General features: G+C 35.8%; 1 long non-coding RNA gene across 1 annotated transcript in view; it reads right to left on the bottom strand.

Annotated features, from left to right (window-relative positions):
- LOC110741422 overlaps positions 1–12,705 on the bottom strand; it is a 234,251-nt gene extending 221,546 nt beyond the window's left edge. Inside the window, exons 1-2 of the long non-coding RNA XR_002517590.2 lie at positions 8,155–12,705; positions 8,020–8,069 (exon numbers count right to left, since the gene is read on the bottom strand). This is a non-coding gene — a long non-coding RNA (uncharacterized LOC110741422). The remainder of the gene's footprint in view (positions 1–8,019; positions 8,070–8,154) is intronic.
- Between the last annotated feature and the right edge of the window lie 14,862 nt (positions 12,706–27,567).

Raw genomic sequence — 27,567 nt, 5'->3', positions numbered from 1 at the left:
ATCTGGTCAAGTAATGAGCTCCTCAGCTTTGAAAATGTAGGTAGATGACCACCTCACTGATTACTATGGGTGGCATTACATGGTGGTTTCTAGGAGGTCAGGATACATAAACTAAAATTTCCTTCCAACCCCAAATCTCTGAATTTTTAATATCAGGACTAGTTTGCTTGAGGTGAGCAGGGAAGATGTGGGATGAAGGCTTCTACCTTAGGCATATTGAATTTGAGGTAAAAGTATGTCTAGCAAACAGAGATGATGAGATTTACTTTGTGTTACAGTATGAATCTATTAGCATAATAGTTCAAATATAAGAATAGATGAGATTATCCAAGATATACGCAGAAAAGAGAAAAAGACAGACCCACGTCTGGTGCAAAGAGGAAGAGAAGACTATTTTTGTCTGTCTTTCTTGCTCTACACACACATGCATGTGTACATACACATTCACATACTCAGATGCATTTTGTTCAAGTTAATATCAACAGTTCTCTTTCTCCTTTTCATATATCCGAAAGCAATGCTCACATATGTGTCAAGGGATGAAGAAATTACCCCTTTGACATAGGTGTCAACTACACTGTTTCCATCTCACCGTGCCTATCTACCCCTCCAATCTATTTGCATTAAAATCTGAAGAATTAAAACACACACACACATACATACACCTCTTCCACTTTTTCTAATTCCACTTGCACTCTAAAGAAATAACTATTTTACAACAGCAAACACCCCACATTTCAGTCTCTATATTTGTCAACTGAATCAGCATATTGAATGCCGAAATAATCATTTTTAGAGTTAAAAGGTCCTTTGAACAATTTATAAAACTTTTCTCACTATTTGCACTAAGCTTTAAAACCATTTCATTTTTCAGTGAAGCTAATTTTAAGGAAATAGAGAAAAATATCTTTCTAAAATGCTCATTTATTTTTGTATATTCACAGATTAACATGCTAAATAGAAGGAGGAATTTGTCTTTTCCTGAGCTCAGGCAAGTCTGATCAGCCCATGTGCAAAAGAGTATTTCTCAACAAATGGATTGCAATGATTATCTTAAAGTATTAACATCATCATACACAAGTGGAAATGTTATTTTCATCAGATTCTGTTAGGATTTTGCTGTAGTTTTTATTTAGTTAGAAATTAGTTGTTCCATCTTGTCTGGGGTATTGCAAAAGTAGGGTGATTGAAAAAGAGAGCAGATAAAGACTGACAGGAGAGAAGGAAAGCTAATATTTATTGAGCCTACCAGGTGCTTTACATTATGGCAGGCTGTACACATTTAATCCTCTCGACAACTGTCTTCTTAGTTTTTATTATCCCATTTTTTAGATTGTAACTGAGTTTCAGAGACACTCAGTAAATTATCTTAAAGTCATATAGGGTATAAACTTAGGTATAGTCTCGGATCCAAAGTTCACAATTTTTCATTTACACCAGTATGTACAAATACAACATATTAGAGTGTGTTTATTCTGCAGAGATTAATCAGTTCCTCCACCTGTTACTCAATATCTTCAACTGTATCTTCAATCGAGTTAAAACTACTACCTAGTTGTTAGTAGAGTTTTAATACTTGGTTCATACCTAACAGGAATAAAGAAATTTGTGGTCATAGCTTTACTATTATTCTTTGCATATGCCTCCTTGTTAAAATGCTTAATACCTGGAATTGCTGTACTATTCATTTTCAAAATGCAAATTTACATTATTTAGTAAATATGATTCTAATTTGGTTTTACATAAGTCATTTTCTATTTGTGCCAAATAAAATTCCATTCACACTTTTTGCTGACTCATGGTTTGTAAGAATCACATGGAAATCATATTCTTAGTGGTGACCTTCTTTAAATGGAAATACAAAAGTCTGTTAGGGACTAAGTCTTATTTCCTAGATGAGGGCACAACCCTCATGACCTACTTCCCAAAAGCCCCCTCACCTAATACCATCACCTTGGAGGTTAGGATTTCAACATGAATTCGTAAGGAACATAAACTTTCAGACTGTAAGTACGGTGTGCCAATTTAGACTTGAGAAGACTGACTCCTCCTCCTTTTATCCAGGAGCAAGGAAAGCTATTTCCCCAGCTTGCAGAAGTTATGTCTCCTCCCCATGCATTATGTGTCAGAGACATTTCCCTTTCAGATCTGGGTTTCTCCTAGAAAGATCCTGTTCACTCAGGACACTTGTCATTCTTTGTGGAAAAATTCTGACTTTCCCTGTTAGCTGGAAATGTTAGTTAAGTCAAACGGAGTGGTAGACAGAGAAGGGAAGAAGCTCTTCCTATCTCTCTTGTTCTTTGTTCACTGCCCGGCTCACCCCTGCAGAATTAGGTCTGGACAAGACATGAACCGGCACCAGAGCAAGGGACAGAACAGTCAATGGGCACAACATCAGGCAGCCACAGGGTATGTAAAAGTGAGCACAAAGAATCAAATAATCAGACAAGAGATATGAAACAGAGAGGAAGGACCATCCACTTGTTATTTGGCTCTGTCCCTTTGTCTATAGTATTTATTTGTATTTAAGACCAGAATCAAATCACTAATTCCCCATCAGACTTTTGTTGGTAGCAGTTCTGACTCTTCCAACTTCATAGTACCTGATGTAGTTCCATCCGCCATAGTACCTTTAGGGTAATCTACATCACCCTAAATAGATCAGTGACTGTTTTCTAGCAGTCTATCTGGTGTCCCTAAAGGCAAATCAGATGTGAAGGGTCTTGAATCTAATGCTAAAGAAATTTACCTTGGCCAGGTATGGTGGCTCACACCTGTAATCCCAGCACCTTCAGAGGCCGAGGCAGGCGGATCACTTGAGGTCAGGAATTTGAGACCAGCCTGGCCAACATGGCGAAACCCTGTCTCTACTAAAAATACAAAAATTAATCAAACATGGCGGTGGGCGCCTGTAATACCAGCTACTAAGGAGGCTGATGGAGGAGAATCGCTTGAACCCAGGAGGCAGAGGTTGCAGTGAGCCAAGATCATGCCATTTCACTGCAGTCTGGGTGACAGAGTGAGACTCTGTCTCAAAAAAAAAATATTTTTTTTTAAAGAAATTGGTCTTATTCATTGAGGGTATAAATATTTATAAATAAGAATTGCTATTGAGTATTATTCTTTAATGTCACTAAAGAAAAATACAATTGACAGCAAGATTGGAAGAAATTTAAATACCTGGATATACAATATATTCACTCAGGATAAATGAAGTCTTAAAATTCATTCTTGCTTAATCTGTTAAGCAAGGTAGTTTTACTTCCCCAACCTAAATAGAACCCAATGTGACCATTTTCCTAGCATCAAAAATTGTCCAAACTGTTCACTTTGGCAGTACTTCAAGCTTGAGGACAGCAGAGCCACTTCAGCCTGTTTCTATACTTAAGTGCCAAGAAACCTTTAATTAGCTACTTATTCTAATTACTCTAAATAGAAACTTATCTGTTCATGTGTCCTCCTCAACCAAAGGACTCAAAGTCCTTGTACCACACCCTTTGAGAGACCTTCTCTTTCAGCTTGTGTATTACTTCTGTGGCTAGAACAGAAAAATAAGGAAAAATACAAGAAGCCACAAGTCTGGCTCATGCATAACCCCACATCATCAGTGCCCCATTTATACTGAAATGATTTGTTCAACAATCTAAACCAGACTCTCCTTTTTACAATTTGAATTCGGTCAACTTTAAAAAAAAAAAAAAAAAAAAAAGAGGTCAAAAGCACTTCTAAAAGCCAATCTGAACAGGACAGAGTAAGTTTTAAAAACAATTGCACAGTGACTTCCGCAGACTGGTATATGCTATTTAATATGTAAGAAAATTAGAAAAAGTTCTAAAGGGGCCTTGAAGGAAGTGGGAGGAATAGGGTGAAAAATAAACCAATAAACAAGACAGCACAACTGTCAGCTGCCTAGGGCTAAGCTATGTTCTCTTCCTGCTGGCTGTGGATCAATACACTAAGTAAAGCAGAAGAATGCCACGCCTTTGGAGACAAGCTGGTAGGAAAGAATATGTCCCTTTATTCACAACATGAAATAGATCTGAAATTATGTGTATTTCATGGGATTTGGAGTATGATTTAAAACCCATAAGCATAAACCCTTAAGAAGTCTAACACATGAATAAGATTAACCCTGAAAGAAATGTCAAATTTACTATTAATAATAAAAGTACACTATTCATACATTTGCTGTAAATTGAATGGATGAGGAAAAATGGTAATAGGTCAGCAAAAGTACATTTCAAAATCACTGATTTAGGAAAGGCTTATTAAATAAAATTGTGGATGATAGGACTTATATCATCAGTCTTTTAATTTTGTACATTTTGAACATCATCCAAAAATACTAATCCACTGTTGAAATTCTATGAACGGGAGAGAAAAGAAATATTCTACCCGCTGTAATCTTCCAACCCATAGCATTCACATCCTGCTGTAAATGTATCAGTACTAAATCACATTCTTTTTTTGGTTTTGCTTTTAAATCCTTTTGCAGTTTACTGTTTGGCAACATCATGTTTCTAACAGTTCTTTTCCACTTTACGTTCTGATTTACATGAACAATACCAAAAATGAAGGCAGAAATGGAAAATTTCAAGCATATATTCAATTAGAAACCACAAAACTTGGATTTTAAAAAATGCTGTTTTATGTGTTTGGTGTGTTACGTTGGTAAGTTACAAGAATTGTTGCCTATTGAGAAGCCGGAAAATCGATTAAAATTAATTATTTGTACATTCATTTTCATCCTATACCCTGTGCAGACTTTTATCAAAACTGAACAATAATAGTACCATAGCATTCTACATATGGAGGTGTGCCTACGTTTTCAGGTTCTTGTATTTTTAACGTCATATCACCATCAGCTAATTATTACAATTTTGATGACAGATATTCTTATTAAATCATCTTTTCAATGTACTGAGGATTCTTTCTTAAAAGCTAATAAAAAATCTCCAATCTTTCACATTCTTCTATAAAGCAGTAAGAAGTGGAAGCATGAGTCCTCCCACAAAGAAAATGATTAAGCACTTGTGTAATGACTTGACTTCCACCGAAGTAGCAAGTGTTCCTGTCTCCTGTTTGTTGGGGGAGAAGATGAGTTTGTGTTGTATCATTCAATTGTTCTCCTAATTACAACTAACTATTCACATCAACACATTTATGTTAATCAAGTATGATAGCAGTCAGCACTGTCTTTTTCTCTACAAACTCCTTTGATTGTATAGTTTGATTATTTGTACCTTAATTTCCAATAGCAAGTCCTTTTAATTGTATTGAGGTTGTGTTTGTGAAAACTTTTTAACTTGTTCTTTTCATTGAAATTGATTTTTCATATATGAAAATAGTTTTGGGGGGATTCAAATTAATACTTGATTTTTTTATGTTACTGTAAAAAGGATTCCTCCAAAGCACATCACCAAAAAAACTAAACACGTTGGCTGCACTGTGGCATTAATTAAAATTTTTCAGTAGGTAAGCCCTAATGACATAAAAAATTACATAAGAAAAACAAGGGGGAGTATAGGTGTGGAGAGAGCTATTGTATAAGCAAATAGGAAGACTGCTCACAATGTGAGAGAACACAAACAGGATGTATAAATTGCAAAACCAATGCCAAAGTTTTCTGGTAGCCAACATACATAGAATTAGAATGATCGTTTCACCTGGTGAAATTCCAAAAGGAAATAAGTAATGGTATTCAGAATTGTTTCTTTAATGAAAGAGGTAACTGAAATCAAAAAGTTACATAACTCTTTGCTGAACATAAACAACTGCCTGAGGGTAGCTTGTACAAATATAGAATACTTTTATTTAGGCTTTGAGAGTATAAGCTCAAATTCTCTTGAATAGTCCCTTAAGTACGATTCTCGATTTCCCAATAACTTTTAATGAGTTAAGCTTAATTGTGAAGCAGGATGAAGAGAATATTGTAGGTAAAAATAACATACTATGCATATTTAAACATCACGCATTGTGCTTTATTATCTACATATTTCCCATATTGTCAGTTTCCTAGCTCTTTTCATTGTCAGATTTATAAATGATCAATTTGAGACTTCAATTTGTTTAATTTCATGCATGTCAGGAAGTAGAAATAGTATGCAATAGATAAAACATAACTGAAGTTATTTTTAAATGAAATTATCTGAGCAGCCTGAGTCTGCTTGTAATCTGAAAGGAGGGGTGAAATGGATATAATCTTAGGGTTTTTCAGGTAACAAACTCCATACTGCATTCTTACTCATGATTCTATTCAACATTAGAGAAAACACGAGTAGTATCAAAGAGCTACCTTCAGACATCACTTTAAAATTGAGCCCCAGATACTTGGGTATGAAAAATGACCAAACTTTAATGTCCTTTGCCAAAGCCTAGGTGAGAAACTTAATGGAAACAATAAGCTCATCTTACCAAGAAATACTAATGGTAAAGCCAGAGAGCAAGCGCTGACATTAACTTCTTATTGTGAGCTAGATCCCATGTGGCACTCTGGATATACAAAGACAAACTGCGCAGTCACTTAAAGCTCAGTGAAGGAGATAAAGGAGTAAATACAAATCTCAGCACAGTCATGATAAACACTATGATAAATACTATGAAAGAAATAAGCATAGAATGCAATGAAATTACATAAGAGGGGAATTGTCATAGGCTGAGAAGCTTTCATAGAATAGAAGACATTGATTAAATCTTAAGGTAGGTGCCACCAGATAGAAAACAATTTGTACTAAATTTCTTAGAGAAAATTTTCTCTTTTTTATTTTTTTGTCATTGTCTTGAGTTCTGTGGTCTTTGTCTTTCAAATGAACTTTAACATCACCTTGTCAAGCTCTATATAAACATACTCAGAATTGGGACTGTGAATTTATCTTTAACATGCAAGTCTTTCCATTCATAAAACAGTGTATCAATTTATATTAGCCTTCCTTAGGTCCTTACACGTAATTTAAATTTTTCCATGCAGAAAGACTTGTACACATTTTATTATATTTGTTGCTCTTTTGAATGGAATATTTTAACTACATTTAAAATGATTTGTTAAAATGAGTCATAGTGTATTACACATTATCTTTTATGTTAATCTTATTTCCAGAAACTATGTAAAAATTTTAAAACTAATTGTAATAGCTTGTTAGACTGTCTCAGACATTATATAGAAATAATCCTATCACCTTTATTTTGTTTATATCATTCCTTTATAATCATTGTGAATATTTATTTGTTCTGATTTTTATTTTACTGATATAGCCAGGCCCTCTGAAACAATGTTGAATACAAGCCGTTATGGTGAGCATACTTGTCTACTGTACTTCAAAGAGAATGCTGTGAATCTTTCTCCATTAAGTATAATATTTACAGCTTATTTTTCCTATGACATGAATGGATGTCAAATTTTTGTCACACTCGTTTTCTAATTTTTTACTGTAAACATACCCAGAGATGTACAGATATATAGCATTTAAAAAAATAATAAAGCAAGCACCCATGTAAATACCAAGCAGGTTAAACAAAATAGAACTATGACAGTATTTTTAAAGCCCCTGAATTTTCTTCTCCAATCATAATATCTTCACTAATCAAAAACTATAAAGCATCTAGCAAAAACTGGGAAAATAATCTTTGCTGTTGGGGTCTGGCAACAATTTCTGAGACATGACAACCAAGCACAGTTAGAGAAGGAAAAGTAAATAAATTTAATCAAGAATTTCTGCTGTTTGAAAAATACTTGTAAGAGAACAGAATAGAGAAGCCACAAAGTGGGCGAAAACATTTGCAGATCATATATCTAATAAAAGACTTGTATGTAGAATATATAAGGAACTCTCAAAACTCACTAACAAGAAAAGAAATTGGCAGGCAAAACATATGAACAGACATTTAACCAAAAAAGATACGTATGGCAAATAAGTACATGAAAAGATTAGGAAAGTTAGCCATTAGGAAAATGCAAATTAAAGCCACAATGAGCTACCACTACCCATCTATTTGGATAGATAAAATTTTGAAAATACTTACCATACCAACTGCTGGCAAGGACGTAGAGCAACTGGATCTTTCACACATTGCTGTGGGAATGCAACATAATATAGACACTTTGAGAAACAAATTGACAGTTTCTTATAAAGTTAAAAATATAGTTATCATACAAACCAGAAATCCCTCTCCCAGGTATTTACTCAAGTGAAATGAGAACTTGTGTTCACAGAAAAACTGTATGTGAATGCTCATAGTGGCTTTGTTATCATTCAAAACTGGAAACAGTCCAAATGTCTGAACTAGGTACTGGTTAAACAAATTCTGGTATATCTATACAACAGAATAATGCCAGGATAAAAAGAAATGAAGACCAAATGCACAAAACGGCATAGGTGAATCTCAAGTGCTTTATGCAAGTGAAGGAAGTCAGACTCAAAGACTCCATCCTGCATGATTCCATTTGTATGACATTGTGAAAAAGCCAAAGTTATACGGACATAAAACAGATCAGTGATTGCCATGGCTAGTGAAAACAAGCTGAATAAATAGGGACTGCACCATGGCACATTTGGCAGAGGGAAAGAGTGATGGACTTGTTCTGTATCTTGATTGTGACGGTGGTTAGGGGTCTGTAGCTATTTGTCAACACTCACAGAACACAGCAGTTTTTTGAAAGGATAAATTTTACTATATCTATTTTACATCACAATAAAATAAAAAGAGCCAACTTTATCTAATTTTAAAAGATTATATATAGTAAACTTCATTGTGGTAAATGTTTATATGATGTATCATTTTCCTTATATTTATAGAGCATTTCTTTGAAGCAGGACTTGTTTTTTCGTTTTTTCTTCTTTACATTCTTACAATCTTTATCTTTTAAGTGGTGTGTTTAGCTACTTTAACTTATACTTACTAATCTAGTTTAGCTTAAATTTACCTTTTAGTTATTTTTCATTTGGCCTGTGTCTCTATTTTTTATTCTTTCCTTCTTACATTATTTTGGATTAATCAGATATTTTTAACTTAGTTCTCCTCCTATATTTGTATATATATTTTATATATTTTCAGTTATTATCCTACAATTTACAGTATGTATCCCTGCATTCTATACTCTATCTTAAATATTCCAAGGAATTTACAACTAACATTTCCATTTCCCCTCTCCCATCCTTTGTGGTATTGGTGACATACATTTTGCTCCTACATATGTGACAATCCTTATAAAATATTTTAGTTGTTGTTTTAAGTAGCCAACATTCATTTATATTTACCCACATGTTTTTCTGCCCATTGTTTTTCTTTCTTCCCTGAAGTTCTATATTATTTGGGATTATTTTTCTTCACCCTTAAGAATATACTTTAGCATTTTGGGGGATACAGGTCCGCTGGCAATCAAATCTCTCAATTTTTATTTGTCTCAAAGCATCTTTATTTTAATCTTTTATTTTTGAAAGATATTTTTGCTGCATGTAGAATTCCAGGTAAGAAGATTTCTTATTGATACTAGCACACTAATTTTTATTAAATATCTGGTTTTCCTATTTTCTATTGGAAGTCAATTCAGGCTTACTGTTGTTCCTTTGAGGATAACATGTCCCTTTTTTCTGGCTGCCTTTAAGATATTTCTCTTTGAGTTGAGCAATTTGAATATGACGTGCCCAAGTGTGGTATTCTCTGTCTGGGGTTCCCAAAGATTTTTGAATCTTGGTTGATGCCTTTCATCTGTATGGAAAACTTTTAGTCATTACTTCTTGATACATTGTTTTTGCTCCACTTTCTCTTTCTCATTGTTTAATATTTCTTTTTCAAACGTATATCTTTTTACTGCTCACCATATGTTTCTTATTCCCTGTTCTTTTTCATTCGTGTGTGTGTTCTTTAGCTTGACTCTTTTTTAATTGAACTACCTTCCTGTTTAATCTTGTTTTCTGCTGTGCCCAATAAACTGCCAAAGCCATCTAATTGATACTGAAGGGAAGTGCTGGAAAGGGAAGGGTGTGGTCCCTTTAAATAATAGGGAAGAAGGGAAGAGCCGGGTAGAGAAGGGCATGGTCCCTGGCTAGGGCTTCACCCCTGGGCCTGTGCCCATGGACCTAGGTGAGGACAGGTATTTTTGTTTTCCTGCCCAAATGTTGCATTTCCCAAGACCACTATGGCCTGCCACACCCCTCATTCCTGTACCTATAAAAACCTCAAGATCCAGCAGGCAGACACACAAGCTGCTGGATGTCGAGAGAAGGTCGAGGGGAGCACACTAGCCAAAGAGCACAGGACAGACACCACCATGCTGGCAGGCCATTGATGGGGGAATGAGGCAGAGTTTGACTGGAGCAGTCAGAGGAGAGCCCAGGCTGCCAAGCAACCTGACTCCAGGGATAAACCATCTCTCCTTTCTGACTTCCCCATCTGCTGGGAGCTACTTCCACTCGATAAAACCTTGCACTCATTCTCCAAGCCCACCTGTGATCTGATTCTTCCAGTACACCAAGGCAAGAACCCTGGGATACAGAAAGCCCTCTGTCCTTGCGATAAAGCAAGAGTCTAATTGATCTAGTTAGCACAAGGGGCCTACAGACAGCAAAACTAAAAGAGCACACGCCCATTGGGGCTTCAGGAACTGTGAACATTCACCTCTAGATGCTGCTGTGGGGTCAGAACCCCATAACCTACCCATCTGTATGACCCCTAGAGGTTTGAGTAGCTGGGCAGTGAAGAAGCGAGCCACTCCCCTTGTCACACCCTGCAAGGGGGACAAGGGAACTTTCCCATTTCACGACGAGTTCTAAATGTAGGAGACTGTATTTTTCAATTCCAGACTGTCCTTTTACATTCTTAAATATTCCAAATAACAATTTGAGCAACACAGACAAAAATAGAGGATTTTCTGTGTGTCGTTTTCAGCTTTCCTATTTTCTCAAAAATACTAATTGCAATTATTTTAAAATCTGTCTGATAAGCTTCAATAATCCATTACCTTTGGCTCTGCCTTTGAATCTAGTTTTTCCTCTTCATCTTCGTTCATTTAATCTTCTTCTTAGCATATGTTTACATTTTTGTTTAGTTGCTGAATATTGTGAATGAAGAATTGTAGAGGGTTTTTCTGCGGACATCTTCCATCAAAAAGAACTTTTTTATGACAGGAAAATAGGGTACTTATTGAATATATTAATTTCATCAAGAATTTGTTAGAACTGGCCTCTTCTCATTTTTATCTTATTCTTAGGATACAACTCTTAATCCTAAAGTATGGCCTTACTTTTAAGGCTGTTGCACTTGCATTGGGTCTCACCTAAGAAGAGCCAAGGTTATTTTCCGAAATCCCACCATCATGGCAGGATTTGAGTTTTAATCCCTGTCTTAACACACATGGATGCTGAAATCTTTGTTCAACTTTGCAGCTTCCCATGTTTTCCTTGGATTTTTAACATGCCCATGTTTAGCCAAAAAGCTGACCAATTCCTTGAAAGTTATTTGAATGTAGATATTTAAACTTTGTTTCTGTGGTTCCCTACTCTCTAGAAGTTTGCCTGCCTCAGATTCGGACCTCTGTCTTTTCAGTCCAGAAATACAGCCAGTTTTGATTCAAACTCTCTTTCCCTGCGCCTTTGATAAATGTCCTTCAAAGATTGTGCGGGGAATTGGAGGTGTGTGCCTATTCTCTTAAGGATCATCGACTCTTTATGTCACGCCTCTGTTGCTCACCAATACCTTCAGACTTTTGTTCTATGTATGTTTGCAGTTTTTATAATAATTTTTGGTAGAAAAGTTAGGGTAATACTTCTTCATGGCTGGAACTGAAAATCTGTGGGAACTTTGTCCTCCTTGAATCTAAGGATTCATATATTTCATCTGTTCCATAAAGCTTCATGTTTAGCAGCTTGAACATTATTCTTTTCCATTCTTTCTATTCCCTCTTTAAATCATTTTAAATATATTAAAACTAATCATTCTATTGCTCTTTTAACCACTTAACATTTCTTTCATAATTTTAAATCCTTATACCTTCAAGTTAATCTGGGTGACTCCTCAGCTCTTCCAGAAGTCAATTTCTCTCTTCGGATGGGCCCAAATGGGTGTGTTAATTCCTTCGAGTGTGTGTGTGTGGGTTTTTTTTTTTTTTCCAATTTCAGTTACTATATATTTTATTTCTACAAAAGTTTTTGGGTTTTTTTCCCTGGAAAAAATGGTGTTTTCTGTTTTTTTGTTTTTTAACAATTTATGCTCTTCCTTCCTGATAGTTTCTATTTCTTCTTGTTTACTTTCATAGCTTCTTTTAGTTTAATCTCAACTTCTTGGAATTTAAATTATCTTGTGTTTTGGTGTGCTAACTCCTCCTATAGTGAATCATTATCTTAGATGGTTTGGAATCTTCCTCAGCGCCTCTTCATTAATAATTTTTTGTTATTTTTGTTTTATTTTACTGTAATTCCATTCCTGTAGAGTTACAGGAGTGTCCTTAATGAGTGGTTAATATCTCCAGTCAGGAACAAATTTAAGTCTTGGAGTTTCCCCCACAACAAGGATAATGCAAATTCAGAATCAATACCCACCCATGCCTGAGGCCCGGGATTTCCGTTTCCTATGGAAACCCTTTTTCCTCAAACTGTACAAAATTTCCTGTGGCCTGTTTTGGTTGCTGGGTGGATTCTTTTGAATTTTTTTTTTTAATTATACTTTAAGTTCTAGGGTACATGTGGATAACGTGCAGGTTTGTTACATATGTATACCTGTGCCATGTTGGCGTGCTGCACCCATCAACTTGTCAGCACCCATCAACTCGTCATTTACATCAGGTATAACTCCCAATGCAATCCCTCCCCCCTCCCCCCTCCCCGTGATAGGCCCCGGTGTGTGATGTTCCCCTTCCTGAGTCCAAGTGATCTCATTGTTCAGTTCCCACCTATGAGTGAGAACATGCAGTGTTTGGTTTTCTGTTCTTGCGATAGTTTGCTGAGAATGATGGTTTCCAGCTGCATCCATGTCCCTACAAAGGACACAAACTCATCCTTTTTTATGGCTGCATAGTATTCCATGGTGTATCTGTGCCACGTTTTCTTAATCCAGTCTGTCACTGATGGACATTTGGGTTGATTCCAAGTCTTTGCTATTGTGAATAGTGCCGCAATAAACATACGTGTGCATGTGTCTTTATAGCAGCATGATTTATAATCCTTTGGGTCTATACCCAGTAATGGGATGGCTGGGTCATATGGTACTTCTAGTTCTAGATCCTTGAGGAATCGCCATACTGTTTTCCATAATGGTTGAACTAGTTTACAATCCCACCAACAGTGTAAAAGTGTTCCTATTTCTCCACATCCTCTCCAGCATCTGTTGTTTCCTGACTTTTTAATGATCGCCATTCTAACTGGTGTGAGATGGCATCTCATTGTGGTTTTGATTTGCATTTCTCTGATGGCCAGTGATGATGAGCATTTTTTCATGTGTCTGTTGGCTGTATGAATGTCTTCTTTTGAGAACTGTCTGTTCATATCCTTTGCCCACTTTTTGATGGGGTTGTTTGTTTTTTTCTTGTAAATTTGTTTGAGTTCTTTGTAGGTTCTGGATATTAGCCCTTTGTCAGATGAGTAGATTGCAAAAATTTTCTTTTTTTTGATTCTTTTGAATTCTTTTACTGAAAGGATAGTCCCTTCAGTGCCCTTGTTTTATGAAAAGGGGGATCAAACTCCAGCTCCTGGACTTCAATAGCAGTCAACACCACACCTCCTGCTCCTTTGTGAATAATTACTCTTCATAATTTTTAGGATGTATATCTATGTCCACTATCCTCTTAAGCCACCAAGGCTTTAGGGAGTTTACAATTCTGACTACAAATTCTTCTTAAGTTCTGGTACCATGTAATTTTTTTTAAAGCCTAGCATTTATTAAAAATGTTTTTAGCTGTATTTTATCTAGCATTTCTATGTGCTTACAGTAAGAGGGGCTCTTGTTAGTTTAGTTCTCCACTGTGTAAAATTCAAGTCAAAAAGGCTTTAAAGGTATGATAGGAACACTTGGATAATTTAAAGTACTTCTCTGGGGCCAGAACATACAATTAATGGTAGAAGGAGAATGGTGGGAAGTGACAAGTTCAGCAAGAATCAGATCACAAAGGGGCTTCATATGCTGTGCTCAAGACTAAGACTGTCCTGGCCAGGGGCGTTGGGGCAGGGAAACGGGGGGGACTTTTTTTTAAACATGAGAATGACATGACCAGAGTCGTAGCTAAGATTATATTGGCTGCTATAGGGATCAAAGTTAATTATCATTGATTTCTGCATGAAGTTAGGGCCTCTACTTCTCTTTTAGAAATCCTGATTCGTGGGGAAAATCTCCAGGATCTTTGCCTTCTCCTTAAATTTTCTCTATCGATTAATAATCATGAGCATGTGTCACTTATATCATCAGAAGAAAATATAAAGCTATTTCCAATTTGGAAAAAAAGAAGAAATCCAAGATAAAACCCACCACCATCACCAATAATGAAGTGTGAACTATATAATTGAAGCAGATGAATGCTGAGGAAGTAAAATAATGCCTTTGCAGGGGTAGTGTTCACAAAAACAAAGTAATCTTTCATGCGTCACTGCCCTTCGCCAAGGGAATGCAGAGGCCATTGGTGGAGCTCACATGGGTCCATTCCTATGTATGTGTAACTCCTTGGGATTTTGCGAGAAACTATTTCCTGGCACCTTGGTTTCCATTTGCCACAAGGCATCTGGTAACAATGGGTTATGAGGGTAGGTAAAGTGGCCCCTGCAGAGTTGTATAACTGTAATTCAGAGTTGCACCTTCTAGAGGAAGCCTTTCTTTTCGACTCCCACCCACAACGGTCTGCCCTTTCTCTGAACTCATATTGTACCATGAACCTTGGCATTTGTTTTCTAAATATTAAAAAATAATATTGCCAAAGAGTACAGTTTATTAGGTTTTTACTAGATTCCAGAGGTACATTGTGCCCTATGTACATATATGTAATACGTACATGGTTTCATTTATTTTTAACTACTCTATGAGATTGAGCAATATTTTTTTCCCATTTTACAGATGAAGAAACAGAAGTTCATGAATAACTTGCCCAAGATCACCCAGTTTATTCATTCAGCAGCAAATATTTATCTAGCATCTATGTTTCGGGTTCTAAATTTAAGTGCCTGGCATACATATTTTATTTATTCCTTATAACATTTCTGGAAGTCGGTATTTTGATTTCCATTTTATAGATGAGGACTCTGAGTTATAGAGAAATTAAACAACTTCCTTAAGATCACATATTTAGTAAGCATAGATTTGTGACCCTTATCTGACATCCTCCAAAGCCCATGCTCTAAACCACTCCTTCTAAATCTGACTTGTCTATTCCTAAATTAACAACTGTCTAGACCCATGCTTTACATTGTGGGTTCCCACACTGCGCAACACATACTGGATATAAAGAGAAAATATATAGATACAAGAGAAGTGCCAAAAAATATCTTGATTAATAATGACCAAAGAACTTCAAGGAGAGACAATGTAGTGATGTCTCATTATCCAACACTTTGTAATAAAAATTGGATATGTATCTTTCCAGATACCTCAAACAAAAGTGCTTACTCTTTAAGCTGTTTTTGTCTGTGTTTGTTGTTGTTTTGAATAAAAGCCCTTCTATAGCAAGCACTATGTGTATTGTGGCTTTTAAATATATATCCTGTCTTCTTATGCACAGTGATCAATGTGATTTAATCCATTCTTGAGAAGTCAGAATCATTGTCAGAAAATTAGTTTTACATTTACTAAAATATAACAATGCTAATAAAATGTGTTTACAACAGCTTATCTGCACACAGAAAGCTTGATCAAATATCATTTGAGGTTTAAAAACTCAAAGAAGTGAATAGGAAATATTTTGTAACTAACATATGAAATATTCTTTTTTTTTTTTTTTGAGACAGCGTTTCACTCTTGTTGTCCAGGCTGGAGTGCAGTGGCATGATTTCAACTCACTGCAACCTCTGCCTTCCAGGTTCAAGTGATTCTCCTGCCTCAGCCTCCCAAGCAGCTGGAATTACAGGTGTCTGCCACCACACCTGGCTAATTTTTGTACTTTTAGTAGAGACAGGGTTTTATCACATTGGCCAGGCTAGTCCTGAACTCCTGACCTCAGGTGATCCACCCTCCTTGGCCCCGCAATGTGCTGGGATTACAAGTGTGAGACACCACACCCAGCCTATATTCATGTTTTCTATGCTCTGTAAGACACATAAATTTGTCTTTGTTTCTTTTGACACCTAAAAATTAGACTATGAGTGTGATCTAAAGATGTAAAGTAGTAAGAATAAACCACAGGTATATTTGCACTGCCACCCCAAAAAGAAAAGTAACCTGCAATGATGCCATTATACAAATAGTACTAACATTAAAGGAATGTGGGAGGAATTTCTAGAGATCTATTTCTGTGTCTTGCTTCTAACTAGCCCTTTAAAGTAATAGTACCTCTTAGCCTCAGAGTTCCAACACCTTCAACTGAAACATGGAATTATATCTAAATATTTTACACTCTGACATCTAACTTTTTTTGGTATCAACTCCATTTTGCCTACCCCCATCCTAGTACCTCCCCATTCTATTAGTAATTCAGGTTAATGAATTTTAGAAGACAGAAAAGAAAACAAGAAGGAGAACCAAGCCCAAAAGAAAACAGTTACTGTTATTATCATAATCAGGATGATAAAGTACCACCCCACTTAACAAAAATCAGATTTCTAGCAATTCCAGCAGGCTCCACCCTCCCTCTGCAACAATAAACAAAACAACCTTGAAACATTTAAAGGCTCTTGAAGAGCAAAAATGCTGTTATTACATTTATCCTCATGACCTATTAGGAATCTTTATACACTTGCTTAGAGTCTATTTACTCATACTTTACATATAATTCTTATGTGCTTAAGTCTGTTTTACCCAAACCAAATAAATTAGAAGCAGAAAAATTTAAAATATCACCTCTAGGGCATATGTACACATGTATTATCAGAATAAAAAATTGAAACTGTCAGTTCAGAGTCAAAGAGGTCAGCTGTAAAAAAGAGCACATGTTCTCCCCCATTGTGGGACTGTCAGGCTTGAGAGAAGACTGCTAATTTACATGACTAAGTAGAGGCAGGACTCAAAACCAGGTCTCTAGAAATTCATTCCCAGGTTCCTTCAGTGTTACTACTATTTGCATAATGGAGTTATTGCAGATTTCATTTCCTTTGAGATTCAGCCAAACCTGGGAGCCCTGTTGGAAATGCAGAATCTTAGGTCTCACACCTCAGACCTCCTGAACCAGAATCTGCATTTTAACATGATCCTCACATGATCCATATTCATGGTAAAGTTTAAGAAGCACTGTCTAATAAACATTCCAGATATACTTAAATACTTCCAAGATACGAAACTCACTAATTCATAGTCATCCTATTCCTTTGTCGGATAACTTTTTCTATTTTTTTTCTTTTATTTTGGTGGTGGTTGTTGTTTATTCTTTTACTCTTTTTCTTATTTTTTGTTTGTGAGCTAAGTTTTATTGATTTAAGAAAGTTTTTTCATATTCAATTTCCCCATTCCTTCCACCCTTTCGTCTCATGTTTTATTCTCAAACCACACATGCAGTTAACCACTCTTCTTATGATAACCCTTTAAGTATTTGAGCATAGCTCTCAGTTTAGATCTGACATTACCACTCCCATCCCCTGCCTGTGTCCTCATCCCTTATTCCTAACTTCGTCTTTTCCACACTTACGTCAAAATTCATCATTATCAGACAAAGCATCCAGATTTCTTTTAACCATTTTTCATAAGCCCTGCTTTCTTCCCTGGATGCATGCAGTACATCAATTCCTTCTAAAAGTGAACCAAATTTCAGGTATCATCAAACAGCCTCCCTAGCCTCCCTCATGCTAGGAGTTTTTCCTCCATCCCAGACCTTCTTACTGGGGACCTGCTTTTGCTTTTTATATTTGAGAAATAGTACTATGATGTCATTTTATGTTACATTTAATTCTACCACTTCTCCAACTACGCTTTCCATGCATTCTCCTGCTGCTTATGGTAGAAAAGTAAAAATGTTTCACTCAATGCTGTAGGTCTTTTTCTTCTGGAGCTCTGCATTAGTGAATTAACTCAAAAACTTTTTATGCTCACTTATCACTAAACCTACTGGTAAGTTTTTTTCAAATAATCAAAAACTCCAGATCTTCCTTAAAAGCCAGATACTTACCATTGAGAATATTTCTGTTTCCTGCTATGTTTTTAAGAATTCTTAAAGACACAGTTTAATACTTCAGGTGCCAGGTTGGAATCATTTCAACCACTTGAGTAAAGAATTTAGAATCTGATCTTGAAAATCATCTTTTTGTGTTTTTTTTTTCCAGTGGTATAAATGAAAATGAACCTCTATGTAATTTGAAATATTATTTTAAGAATCCAAGAGCTAAAGATTAATAGTCATCGAGCATTTCGGTACAGAAGTATTGGCCAAAGGAGCTGTTAAAATTGAGGTTTCCAGGCTCACAGTTAGAAATCACAGAATCTTAGGTACATGCTAGGAATTTTCATTTTTAATCAACACCCCAGAAGACAAGTCATTCACAGACTACAGTTTGCAAGATCTAGCTCTTTCACAGGCATATTTAGTTTCTTCATCAAATTTATCAGCATCTACATTGTGCATAGTATTTAATTTTATTCAGCAGGTAGTGATCATTTTTAACCAATATTGGCCAAACACCTGTGTGCACAAGGCCCCAAAACGATATACCTAACCGAAATCAGGTGTTAAAACTTTCAAAAATGAGAAACTTCAGATTGATTGTCATTGCCAATCACCTTCATCATGAAAAATGTCATCAACAGTAAAGTGAGGCCACAGGGTTCTTAGGTTCCAAGAAGTGCTCACAATACATGTCTCTTGGACCACTTTATACACACATACAGTGTCATTGTCAGTAGCTATGTCTTTTAGCACAAATAAGGAGATATAAATGTAAAATGTTGGGGAAGGGGCAGGGGGGAGGGATTGCATTGGGAGTTATACCTGATGTAAATGACAAGTTGATGGGTGCTGACAAGTTGATGGGTGCAGCACACCAACATGGCACAAGTATACATATGTAACAAACCTGCACGTTATCCACATGTACCCTAGAACTTAAAATATAATAATAATAAAAAAAAAAAGAAAAAGAAATGTAAAATGCAAGACTGAAAATCTTATGTACTAACTCTATGCCCATAATTTTCCATTTCCTTTCTAAGTCACGTCCCCTGATAAGAAGCTTTATGAAAGAGCTTTACTGTTTATATGAATAGCCTAAGTGTATAAACTAGACTCACATTTATTACATATCGTTCCAGATTTAAATGGGTTGAGAAATGGGTCAGTCATAAATACTAGTATGTATTTTACTATTACCTGTTTTTAGAGGTTATGCTTAAGGAACTACTGCTTTACTTCAACTCAGTAAAACTCTCGACTGAACTAAAATGAAAAACCTCTCACTTGTAAGTTAGTTCCCAGAATGAGTGAACTCTGGGATATTAAATTTATTCAGGTGTTATCCATTTATTTAATGTTGGTAAGCACAACAAAATGCACATGTGAAAGTTACGGTTTAATTGAAAAGCATATAGCATAACTTAACTAGACCCTCCTGCATCATGGTAAAAGTAGCAGCATGTGGGGCTAGGTTTAAAAAAATCTAATTACGAAAAGAACTATGGTAAAGTTTAGCCAATGCCTCCAAGCCAATATTTAGTCTTTTCAATAGGTAGTGACTATATATTTGATAATTTATAAAACCTGGCACTGCACAGCATTGATACAAACAAAAACACACACACACATGTGTATACACACACACACACACACATCTCAAGAGAACCTCCTTACAAATCAGCAGTCACTTGATTTACAAATTCTTCTGAGAATATATAATCCAGTTCATGTATCTTTTGGCTCTCATCCAGGATTTTTTACCCACAGTCTAGGATAGATAAATAAGATTTTCACCTGGTAGAAATCACCCTTCATTCATCATTGGAAGTCTAGTTGAACAGTAGGTCAAAATGTACATGCTCTGAAATTGAGAGATGACCTTGGTGTTACCAAGTTGGTAGACATCGTGAGTAACAAACACTCATCCTAGTAAGCTACAATGGTGGATTTTCATGATTGAATGGATGTTCTGTCCTGCTGGTTTCCTGTAGATTTGCAAGTTGTGAGAGTTGGGCTAAATATGTGAGCTTAAAGTAGGAGTAACTTTCATCAGGTTGCCAAGCTGGCAACTTTTTCTCAAGCTACAGAGACAGTGGACTGAATCAGCTTGCAAGAACTCACAACTGGCAAGTTTTACTTTGAACCTGCTTTCTTGTTTCCTGGCAGGTTTACTGATCTTCATTTTTGTCCAGATGTGAGTTTCAAGGTGTTTAAGGAAAATAAACCCTTTTACAAGTTAAGTGCTCCTCAAACCAGAGTAGGGCCTTCATAGGCCTTCATGGCCCTAGAGCCTGAGAAGACACTGTACTCTGTTTAACTTTGGTAGAGCTAGGACATTTTCTTATCATTACTACGCCTTTCTTTCCATAATAAACTTCCTCATTGATCAAATATGCTGAAGATTGTGCCAGTAAGAACATTTGTAAATTTTAATTGTGGAAAACCAGTCTTGCAATTCCAGCTGTGGATTTTCACAAGTATTCGCTAATCTTTTTCTTCTTGAATAAAGAATTCCTAAACTTAGCAACTGTGAGCTTGGTTGACATTCATTTTATTTAATTATCAAATATTTTTTGCTTCATAAATATTTTTTTGAACCAAACTCAGCCCCAAATTGGCTAAATATAGATACAAATATCAATATCATCACACAATATACCAGGCAATCTTGCTGCCACTGATGAGGAAAATCATTCTTAAACTCACTATGGATATGTTCAAATATAATAACTGAATTTTAAAGTTGTGAAAGGTGGGATTGGGGATTTTGCAGCAATCACATTCAGTAAATGTAGTCGGTGGAAAAGAGGAATTAACTGGATAACTGCTAAAATCTCTAGTTTGTCTGTGCATCTTCCTTTAAATTACTTCAGTTGAATCATGGCCATTTGTAACATGGCATCCAAGGAAAGCTCCAGTTTGATATACTAAAGGTGATTCTAAAACCCAGTGAAATAAATTTTCATTTCTTAGAAATACTGCCTCAAGAAATATCTCTAGCAGGTCATACTGATATAGCCAAAACAGTTATTTAAAATAGTGCATATATAATGGGTTATTTTACCTAGACCCTGTTGCTGTAACCTTCATTCCACTGGCTAGTCTTTGCAGAATCTTTTAAAGGAGCTTATTAAACTAACCATTGCAATTAGATAAAAGAAACTAGAGACCTGAAAAGTGAAAAGGCAGGAATGGATTATCAGTTTTCAGGCAGTATGATAGTATACCTGAAAATCCAAGAGACCCAGTAGGAAAACTATTACAACCAGTAAGGAAATCTAGAAAGGTAGAGAAGTAAAAAATTAACAATCAAAAAATGATTGCTTTCATATACCTAAACAAAGACCAGTTTGAATGTGTGACTGATAAGTCAATTTTTTAAAGCTGCAAATGTGTTAAAACACTTAGAAATGCCCACAGCCATATCATACTGAATGGGCAAAAACTAGAAGCATTCCATTTGAAAACCAGCTCAAGACAAGGATGCCCTCTCTCACCACTCCTATTCAACATAGTATTGGAAGTTCTGGCCAGGGCAATTAGGCAAGAGAAAGAAATAAAGGGAATTCAATTAGGCAAAGAGAAAGTCAAATTGTCTCTGCAGATGACATGATCATGTATTTAGAAAACCCCATCGTCTCAGCTCAAAATCTCCTTAAGTTGATAAGCAACTTCAGCAAGTCTTAGAATACAAAATCAAAGTGCAAAAACCACGAGCATTCGTATACACCAATAACAGACAAACAGCCAAATCATGAGTGAACTCCTATTCACAATTGCTACAAATAGAGTAAAATACCTAGGAATACAACTTACAAGGGATGGGAAGGACCTCTTCAAGGAGAACTACAAACCACTGCCCAAGGAAATAAGAGGACACAAACACATGGAAAAACATTCCAGGCTCACAAATAGGAAGAATCAATATTATGAAAATGGCCATACTGCCCAAAGTAATTTATAGATTCAATGCCATCTCCATCAAGCTACCATTGACTTTTTTCACAGAATTAGAAAAAACTACTTTAAATCTCATATGGAACCAAAAAAGAGCCCGTATAGCCAAGACAATCCTAAGCCAAAAGAACAAAGCTGGAAGCATCACGCTACCTGACTTCAAACTACACTACAAGACTACAGTAACCAAAACAGTATGTTACTGGTACCAAAACAGATATATAGATCAATGGAACAGAACAGAGGCCTCAGAAATAACCCCACACATCTACAACTGTCTGATCTTTGACAGACCTGAAGAAAAAAAAAAAAAAAAAGCAATGGGGAAAGGATTCCCTATTTAAAAAATGGTGTTGGGAAAACTGGCTAGCCATAAGCAGAAAACTGAAACTGGATCCCTTCCTTACACCTTATACAAAAATTAACTCAAGATGGATTAAAGACTTAAACATAAGACCTAAAATCATAAAATCCCTAGGAGAAAACCTATGCAATACCATTCAGGACATGGGTATGGGCAAAGACTTCATGACTAAAACACCAAAAGAAATGGCAACAAAAGCCAAAATTGACAAATGGCATCTAATTAAACTAAAGAGCTTCTGTACAGCAAAAGAAACTGTCAACAGAATAAACAGGCAACATACAGAATGGGAGAAAATTTTTGCAATCTATTCATCTGAAAAAGGGCTAATATCCAGAATCTACCAAGAATGTAAACAAATTTACAAGAAAAAACAAACAACCTCATCAAAAAGTGGGCAAAGGATAGGAACAGACCTTTCTCAATAGAAGACATTTATGTGGTCAACAAACATGAAAAAAGCTCATCATCACTGGTTATTAGAGAAATGCAAATCAAAACCACAATGAGATACCATCTCACACCACTTAGAATGGTGATCATTAAAAAGTCAAGAAACAACAGATGCTGGAGAGGATGTAGAGAAACAGGAACACTTTTACACTGTTGGTAGGAATGTAAATTTATTCAACCATTGTGGAAGACAGTGTGGTGATTCTTCAAGGATCTAGAACTAGAAATGCCATTTGACCTAGCAATCCCATTACTGGTTATACACCCAAAGGATTATAAATTATTCAACTATAAAGATACATGCATACATATGTTTACTGCGGCACTGTTCACAATAGCAAAGACTTGGAACCAACCCAGATTCCCATCAATGATAGACCGGATAAAGAAAATGTGGCACAAATACACCATGGAATACTATGCAGCCATAAAAACGGATGAGTTCATGTCCTTTGCAGGGACATGGATGAAGCGGGAAACCATCATTCTCAGCAAACTAACACATGAACAGAAAACGAAATCTATACATGTTCTCGGTCAAAAGTGGAAGTTGAATAATGAGAACACATGGACATGGGGAGGAGCATCACACACCAGGGCCTGTCAGGGGGTGGGGGGCTGGTGGAGGAATAGCATTAGGAGAAATACCTAATGTAGATGACGGGTTGTTGGTTGCAGAAAACCACCATGGCATGCGTATACCTATGTAACAAATCTGCATGTTCTGCACATGTACCCCAGAACTTACAGTATAATTAAAAAAAAAACCTAGAAATGAATAAGAAATATTCTAGTCCCATATAAGGAAAACTGTACTACATGACTGAAATGCCAAAGAGACACTTGAGTAAATAGAAAGACATATCAGGTGTGGGGACAGGAATACTCAACATCATAAGGGTAAATTTATAAATTTAGGACAATCTCAATTAAAAGACCAACATGTTTAAACTAGATGATTATAAAAATACATTTTAAAAGCCAGGAAACCTCTGACAGAGAAGAACAATGAGGGCAGATTAGACCTATAGACATATCATTGTTAAAGCATGAAGTCTTAGTAATTAAAACATGAAGCCAGGTGCGGTGGCTCATGGCTATAATCTCAGCCTTTGTGATACTGTAGGAGGATCACTTGAGCTCAGGAGTTTGAGGCTGCAGTGAGCTGTGCTTGTGCCACTGCACTGTAGGATGGGCAACAGAGTGAGACCCTATCTGAAAAACAAACACACACACGAATAAGAAAGAAAAATAAAAGAAAAGAAAGAAATAGGGGCACATTCACAGACAAATCACTGTAATGGAATAAACAGTTCAAATACAGACAATTCAATACATGACCAAGATAGTGTCTCCAATCAACAGGTAAGTGGTAATCTATTCAATAACTGGTGTTGGGACAACTGGATAACCACTTCTTCTCATAATATGCGCCATAATAAACTAAAAATGAATACAGTAATTATAAAAATTATACAAGTGATAAAATGACAAAAGAGAAAGACTTTTGTATGTATGACTTGAAATCCAAAAGGAATAAAAGAAAGATCAATGCAGTGATTATGACTATCAAAAACTTCTCATGGCACCAGGAGCCATCAACAATGACTAAGGAGAAGAGTACAGTGAAAGATTCTCTTTAAGCCTATCTTCCATTCATTCAGTTATCACGTATACCCTTCTCCTTACTCTCAGGAAACCATTCTTACTACTTTCTTATTTATCCTACCAGAGTTATTTTTTTATGAAAAAGACAATACAGAGGTCAATTTTTATGTATCCTCTATTTTGTATCAAAAATATATTTTACATACACTGTTTTGTACTTTGCTTTTTTGATCCCATAATATACCATGGAAATCTTTCTAACTCAGTACATACTTTCCTCATTCTTTTTGTAAATGTGTAGTATTCTATTATTATATGGATAGCCATTATTAATTTAATAAGTATCTCCTTGAAATTTTATGTTGTTTTTAATAATTGTTCTCATATAAATATTAGAAATGCAATTAGCAATTCATTTAAAATAGTATCTTCATACAGTTCTTAGAAATGTAACATTCTCATTCAGGAAACAGGCTTTATAACAGGTGTTACAAAAATCCTGAAGGCATATCATAATTAAGCTACCAAAGGCATTGTTGATAAGATATAATAGTTTCTCCCCCCAAAACAATCTTGCAAGCAAATTTACTATGATGTGACAGGCAGTGTTAAAAGAGTATCTCATATAAAGTGAATATGAAATTATAATCATTATAATGATCAAATTACAGTAATTAGTACATAGAGCAGAGAATTTATCTGTGCCAATTCCACATACTAAAATAGTTTAGGCAATAGTTATCTTATCAGTCACAAGCCTTCCCAAAGAAGAAATAATGACAATCTTTAACATTCTATTTTCATCTTCATGGCACAGAACTTGTTAAATGTTATTTTTATTTTAAAGTGATGGTAGCAAAGATAGGATTGTGACATAATGTATTATAATGGATTCATTTACTCATTTTGGCACATTCACCTATTAATTATCACAACCCTATTCTACCAATAGGGTTAACCTGATTACTCACCAGGGATTAGAATCAATATTTCATGTGTATATTTCCCAATTTTTTGTCCAAAGTTTCTCTAAGATGTAAAAGACTTACATGTGTGTTTAAAAAATATGTAACTTGGATCATCCTTGGCTCAGAAACCTAGTTGTTACAAGAAATTTTATCCGTTTAAATGGATACTTCATGGAATTTTATGATAATAATTGTAGTGTGTCTTCTGTTTCTGTCTTTTGATTTTGAGACTGCAGTAAGAAATACCTTTCCTGAAGAGCACCCAAGGAATTGGAGATCTACTGATTGGTGCCTTGCCTTAACTTTTTCACAGCTACCAGGAAAGTCATTGCTCCAGATTTTCATATAGCATCTCACATAGATGTATACTGTTTTCAACAGTGATTGAAACCATCCTTCTGAAGTTTATTTCTCTATTTTTGTGAGTTTGTTGTAACCACTTACCCTCTCCCAAAATAGGAGACAGTATCACCTATTTTATATTTTCAATTGATTCAGCATTAACAAGGCTTTCAGAATTTCCCAACTCCTCAGATGTTAATAAGTTAGTAAAGACTCTATCATATTTAGGGAATGTTCCCAAAGACATATTTGGCAATAACCAAACTTGAACAGTAGCTAACAATACACTGTGGATTCAGAACAGAATGGCCCATTGGCTCTCCAGAGAAAGCATTTCAGTATTTGGTGAATTATATTCAGTTTGGTGAACTGTTCAATACTAAAATGATTTTAGAATGGTAACTAACATATTGTATGAAATTGCACAGGTCTTGGTGATTAAATCCTCCATAATTTCTCTAAAACAAGAAGAAAGTGAATGATTAAATACAAAAATTATGACAGGCTATCAGGTAGATAGAAGACAGTTCTGAAGTCAGGCTGATCTCAGTTAAAATTTTGGCTGTGCCATTTTCTAGCTATGTGATTTTGGACCAGTTACTTTATGGCTCCCAGCTGGTATCCTCATGTGTAAAATGAGGATAATGGTAACTCCCCTAGGGAGGTTTGTGTAAGGATAAATGAGGGAATTGAGAACACAAGACTGGCACATAGTAGGTAATTAAAATTTTTGTTTCCTATGTTACTCTCTCTTTACTAATTTTCCATAAAAACAGAAAACCATGAGCAGCATCCACTTGCTTCTGGACAATATTGCTTATATTTATATACAACAGAAAGTCAACTTGATTAAATTTCTCCCTCTAGGCTTATCCAGATCTAAATCCTTATTAAATCATTCCAAACAGTTTGATTTGTGTCTCTTACTACCATTATATGGAAGATGTAGGTGAAACCAAATTTGACAACACTTGTCAGCTGGACACAGTATTTCACTATCTCCTATCTTCAATATCATAAGAAAAAAGTTATTTTGCCTTCATTTAATCACATTTTTTCTCCTGTCATCAGTATAGATATTGGTCAATTGATCTTCAAACCACATAATCCTTCTCCATTTTCTCTATAACAACTTTCAAATAAGAATGATAGGGCTCACCTAATTCCCAACAGAGAACATGAGAGTGTTTGCACAATATTTGAGGTAATTTACAGGCAACTGAAAAACATCTAATTTAAGAAGGATATGGAGCGGGGAGAGCTGAGATTACCAACTAGAAGTGGCCAGGAAGAACTACTCCTACTGAGTGAGACAAGGCCATCAAGTAGACTAGCATACTCTGAAAGATCTTTGCAATGAAGGGACTGAGAGTGGACAAAGAGAAGATGCAGACCCCAGGCTAAAAGGTGAGGAGGCTGGAAACCCTGCACAGGGTTACTGAGCACCAGGACTCCTTCCTGGCCCTGAGCAAATCCTAGGGAAGGGGTGAGTGAAATAGGCATGGAGTGACACACTCTTGCCATGGACCTCTGGGATGCTAGCTGCAGAAGACCCCATAAATCCCACTGGCATCTGAGATGACAGGGAGAACTGCCCATAGAGTTGGCAGAGGCAGAACTCCAGTCTGCATGGAACCTAGAGGGTTTGGCCTGGG

Source organism: Papio anubis, chromosome 13, assembly GCF_008728515.1.
Source record: "Papio anubis isolate 15944 chromosome 13, Panubis1.0, whole genome shotgun sequence".
In the NCBI taxonomy this organism is placed as follows: domain Eukaryota; kingdom Metazoa; phylum Chordata; class Mammalia; order Primates; family Cercopithecidae; genus Papio; species Papio anubis.
This window is presented reverse-complemented; position numbering and strand designations above follow the sequence as displayed.